Source organism: Anomalospiza imberbis, chromosome 6 (genome assembly GCF_031753505.1).
Source record: "Anomalospiza imberbis isolate Cuckoo-Finch-1a 21T00152 chromosome 6, ASM3175350v1, whole genome shotgun sequence".
NCBI lineage: Eukaryota > Metazoa > Chordata > Aves > Passeriformes > Viduidae > Anomalospiza > Anomalospiza imberbis.
This window is the reverse complement of record NC_089686.1, coordinates 58,280,596-58,286,756: the sequence shown is the minus strand read 5'-3', so window position 1 is coordinate 58,286,756 and position 6,161 is coordinate 58,280,596.

The window sequence follows — 6,161 nt, the reverse complement described above, 5'->3', positions numbered from 1 at the left end:
CGTGTCACTGGCCCAGAAAATGACTCAGTCGCCTTGGGCAAACCCTCAGTGCCGTGAATCCTTCCTTGTACTGTCTCTGAGAAGTTGCCTCACACCTGCTCTGCACCCTGATCTCATCTCCAGAAATTTGCCATGATTGACTTTGCTGCAGGCTGACAACTGTGCTGATAAATAAACCAATAAATTGGTTTATTTTGAAGTATGACTGTGTTTGAATCAGTCACTGAATACCTGACTGTGTCAGACACCTCATGTTCCCTCAGTTTCCCCAGATTCTCTCTCTTTTGAAAAAAATGGTGATTTCTTTTACCCCTGCATTCATTTTGGGCAAATCCTGAGTGTTTCTTCCTCTCTTGAATACGCCCATAATAAAGTGGCCATTATTAATGCTTTTGAGATATTCTTGATGAATATTCTTCTCTAAGTAATTGCCATCTCTCCACAACTTGTACTTTTCCTCCCAGTTATTCCCTACAGCTAAAGAACATTCTGCTTTTCAGCAGGCATTGTGATTTTACTGCCTTTTCTTTGTTTAAAGCCCACTCCTGTCACGAGCCTTTCTTTTATTCTTTCCGACAGCCCGTTTCTAACGACAAATCCCGTGGTACGAAGAAAACTCTTTCTAACCATCCTTCCTCTTCCAGTGTAAGATCAGCACCAGGAGTACATCTCCAGGGCTTGCAGCTCCCTGGCCAGCCTGTCTTTGGGCTGAACGCTTGTCAATAAGGCCGCGTAGCAGCTGGTGATCCTCCTCAGCTGCCGCCGTGCAGCCACACAAGTTCTGATAACATTTATGGCAAATCCCTCCTGCCCCACCGGAGCTGCCTCCGTGTCACTGCTGCCACTCCCTCCAGCTGCAGAGCTGCACCATCTGCTGCTGCCAAGCCCTCTCCTCCTACTGCTTATTTGCAGCTTCTGGTGATCATTTCTAGCAGCATTTTAGGGTGGATGACAACCTCCATGTTCCAGGAGCTTTGGCCAGATGGCTTTCGCTTGTTTATTTTCACAGTTCTTGCAGCAATTCTCGTTGCCATTGCTACCCATATGCCACTCCTCTAGCACATTTTGTCCAGCACATTTTATCTCTCCTTTGTGCCATTTGTGAAGTCAGTGTCACCTAGGGGTGTTTTTTGCATGGGGTTGGCAGGCACTGTTCCTTTACTGTGACCACAACAATTCACTCCACGGTAGCACTTTGGCCCACTTGTATCCAAGCATTTCAAAATAACTTGTTTTAATTTTCATAGTTTTGTCCTTGCCTCTGCCCCAAATCCTTCCTGATTTGTAAACACAGGACACAGGCCTCCATCAAAAGTGGAATCCTTCGTTGTGTTGAACTATGCAGAAGCATTTTATTTTTTTAAAAATCAGGATGCTTGTGAAAAACTTTCCCTGTAAATGACTCAATCTCAATTCTGTTATCTCAGTAGATTTATGGGATTATTTTACATAAACAATGAAGATTTCATGTCAAAAACTACCAAAGATACCACAGTCCATTACTTTCTATTTTTAAAAGTCCTGAATTTAAAAGAAAATTGCTTTAAAATGGTTTTTGTGCATAATTAACTTGTGTTAAAGAAGAATAACAGTTCCAATAGGTTGCAGATAATGTGCACTTACAGAGGGATGTGCTTCAGGGTTTTTGGTTTTTTTTTTTTTGCAGATGATATTCCATATAGCTTATGAATTTAGCCCTCCATATTTCAATAGGAACTTATGTAAGCATCTTGCCAGGAAAATATTGGGAAAAAAAAAACTGGAAAAAAGAAGCCAAATTCACAGGGAAGTGCTAAAATAAAAGAACATACTAATGCAAGAAAAATGGATTGTATAACGAGTCACAAACTCAAGAAAGTCAAGGTGGAGGGGGCACCTAGATTTCCTTAATGAAATGCATTTCTTTGTTCTGAACCATTGCGTGGCTTTTTCTTGTGCACTTTGACAAAGACCATGTGCATGTTAAATATCAGTATGGCAGTGACTTTGCACTGGCTCTTGCAGCTCTGAAGATACACAGTCAGCTGAGAACACTGCCTTGAGCAAAGGGATTAGACCATCTTTGATTTATGGATTTTAAGAGTCAGATCTTTCCAAATGAAGGATTCGTGTGTTTTTGTAGCCTCAGGGAAGCAGCCAGCTGTGAATGGCTAACCTTTATTGTGGGATTTCTGTTCTCTTTCATGTAAGACACAAACTTATTCACCATAACAACCACTAAAAACTGTGTGGTATGAAACAGTAAAAATAAAAAAGGCAGCAATACCCATCTTTGAAGGAATATTAATTCAAGCCAGCTTCAATTCCATAATGGAAAAATGAAAATACCGTAATTCATAATGGCAGGCAATTTTAAACTGGAAATGTTGGAGCTGTTCCTCTTACATGGATATAAATAATGGAAAATCTACTAAAATCTGTGAAAATACAATGTCTGATTTTGGCTTGGATTCTGTTCTGACTTCTGTGAAATTAACAATGTGATGTTAGATACCCACAGGTGAAATATGTTCAAAGCATTTAAAATAGCAAATGGGAAATCAGTGTGTGTGAATGATTTTTTACAAGGCTTTATCACTTGGTTTGCATTTTTCTTTATTTTGAAATGACAATGATATTAAATTAAGTTTTGACTATGTAATAAACAAGAAAATTTGAATAATAACACTCACAATGTATTAATTAGAACGACCTATTTTTTTAGGTCTTAATGTATTAAAACTTATGTTTTTGATGATTTAATATATAATTTTGACATTGCTAAATATCAGGAGATGCAGCTTCTGTATTCCAGTTTTCTTAACCACATAGTCTTAAAAGCATGAAATACTGCCACAGTCCTCACGAGGGTGTTTGTAGCTGTGGATTGTCAGTTGACACTCTTCCCCCTCTCCAGGAAAAAACATGTGCGCACTTGTGTAAAAAGAATTAACTTTTTCATTCATCAGACAGTACTGTACTTCCTGGGAAGCTGGAAAAAAATGGCCTGCAGGAGTTTTAAAGCGTAAACTGATTGTATAGAATCAGAGAATCATGGGTAAGGGAAAAGATCCTTGCAGTCACTTAGAGACCTTAGCAACTGTTAACCCACCACTGCCAAACCCACCAGTAAATCACGTCCCTAAGTGTGTCCCTAAGTTCACATTCCCATCTGCATATCTGAATGCACATGGACAATACATTTGAGAAGCAAAAAGATTCCCATCCACTGCCATGGACTTATGCATTGCAAGTAAAAATAAATAAATACTTTCTTAAAACCTTCAGAGTCTTTGTGCCACACAACATTATTTTTAAATGGAGGCAAAGTCTTGGAGAGGCATTTCAAGTGTCTAGGCCAGGTACTACAGTGCAGCTGCTTGCCTGCATGCAGGATTTGCTCTTGTGACAGCAGAAGAGAGTCCTTACCAGGCTGTGCAGTCTGTGTAAGTCAGAGCAAATTCAATATGCTGTATTTCTGTGGGCTGGAAAGCAGATCCAGGTTAGAGGTTTCATCTGGTCTCCTGTTGTCACAGCTCTGATAAGGTCAGGTAGGTGACTCACTGCTCCACCGGCTCTGGCCATGAGGAACCAGCACAATGCAAGGCACACTAAGGAAAAAGTGCTGAGAATTAGTTAGGTCTTCACCAGTTAAAACCTGGAGTACCTTAAAAAGAAAATACAGTCCACAAAGCAATAAAAATGAGGTCAAAGTATGTTCGTATTTCAGATATATAGCTGCTACCTTCCTAAATAAGGAGCTGTTAAAAGTGACCAATATGTGTATTTGTGTAATTCTGTTTTTCCTGAGTAAAGTGCAGCTGCCACATGAGGGCTGTGTTTGAGGAAACTGTCAAGGGCATACTGTGTGCTGGTAGGTCAGTGTTTAATGACTCCCTGACACGTAATAATCCAACTACTAGAAAATTTTACAATAATCCAGTAACTTAAAGCTCTTGTCCCAACATTTACAAGTTTCTATACTGCAAAACCTCATATGAGTGGAAAAGCATTCTTACAACATCTTGCTATTCCTTTTTTCTGCAGCTGACCAACTGATAGATTGTCTACAGTACAACTGGCGGAGAGGGAAGAGAACTATTAAGTAAATCAGTAAATGGACATGCAAAAACCCAGATGTTTGAAACATGGAAAGCAGAATATAATATACTGAGTCTAAATGAATAAACAACGTGTGGGAAAAAAATAAATCAAAGATGTACGACTCCCTCCCCTGCTGCTTTCAGGAACGTGATCTTTTGTCTGCAAGCTCATCCAAGCAGAAGGTGATTTCTATTCTCCAGAATCACTGATTCAGATGATGCCTTTGACAAGAGTGCATTCCCCATGACAGGGGGCTGGTTTTGCCTCAAATCCATCTCAAGGGGCTTGTATTGACACTGATCCAAGTCTTACAAATTCCTTTCATGTAATAGCTCTGAAATGTACTTTTTCTAACTACATGTGTATATATTCTAAGATTATTCTGCCTCATTATGTTCTTTCTAAATTAATAAATTAAGGCCTAAGGATAAATTATACCTCAGCAAAAAGATCATATGTGTTTTTGTGTGATGTATGTTTTTTTGTGCTGTATATGAGATGCTTTTTAGCTGTGTTCATTTGCCTCAGAAAAAGTTTAGCTCTCTGGGCTGCACCTTACCTATAAAAATGTGTTATAGTCCGAAACATATTCTCAAGCATCCATTACCTAACATCATTTTGGACAAGACTTTGTTCCAGTCCAATATAAGAACCTACTATTCATTGTTTGCTTTTCTACAGAAGCAGTATTTTCAATAGACATGACTTTTTTCCCACTGTAAAAAAGCAGTAGTGAGAGCCTGATTACAAGGGCTCCTTTATATTAAATAGAGATGAGTAGAGGTTGTCCCTGTTGCTTTGATCATACGAGACAAAAACAGTAGAACAAACTACCAGAAGAGGCGATCATTACTACAAACTCCTTCTGATCCTCAGTTATTCTGCTTAGAGTGTAAGTCCCTCTGGAATTTATGGGAATTTGGTTTAAGGCCCAAATTCACAAAGATATTATAAAGAAGTATCTAGCTTCTAGTCTATTTCCTTGGAGCCTGATGACCTTTGGGAATGTGGGCCTAAGGCATTTTTTAAAATATCTTCATTGTACCTAATCTAACATTCAGTTGCTGCTCAAAGCTGAGTTAAAAATCTAGATGTTACCTAAGTGTCACCTGTACATTGTCAATATTATTAAGCTGATTTGAGGCAGTGGATGAACTGGAAACCTAACTACAAAGGCAGAGGTGGAAAAGAGGAATACCTGTCTAAGTATTTCTCTGCCAACACAGTTTCATATGCCATGCTTCCTGCGATGTGATGGAACACTGTTGAACTGATTCCTGATAACTGCTAACATTCTTTATTCCTTACATTGTGCAGTCCAAGAGGTTTGCATCTAAAAAGAAAAGTCAAATTACTGCACCAGGAAGCTAAGATTCATGGTGTGTCCAGAACGAGACCTCTGTGGCACTGAACAGAAGCATGATGTGTGGTGGCTGGGAGACAGGGACATCCCCAGCTCTGCTGCATTTCTGCCAGAGCTGCCTGAAGCTGCCCTAGCCTGCCAGGAGCACTGGATTTATAGTGGTGATTATTGTAATAATGCACTTGCAGGAAATTTTCAGGACTTTAATAATTTACTCACCATTACCCCTCACCCAGTCTCCAAAATAAGATGAGACTTATAGGACAGTTCTATCCTGGCACAACAGTGCTGTCCTGGAGCTGTGAGCTGACTGAAGCAAAAAATGTCTATGGAATGCTTGGGGTACATCACAAGGAGGAAAAACGACGTGGAAACTGGGGAAGACACACACAGATACAAAATGATGATGTTGCCCGACTATTTTTTAGAAAAAATTTGAAGGGAATTAGTCAGGCAGGGTGGGGTGCTGGCCAGCCACATGCGGGTCGTGTCACCCTCTGAGCCGAGAGCATCTCTTGAGAACCTTCGCCGGAAAGCAAAGCACATGACGGAGGTGCCACGCAGCTCCCACCGCCCTCTTCCTTTCAAACCTCTCCAAAACACCGAGAGAACGAAGGTCCCGGCTCTGAACGGGAAACTCGCACCGCTCCTTTCCCTCAGCATCTCTCCCCCGTCTCTCAGCATCCTCACCGCCAGCAGGGCGGGGGCTCCGCCG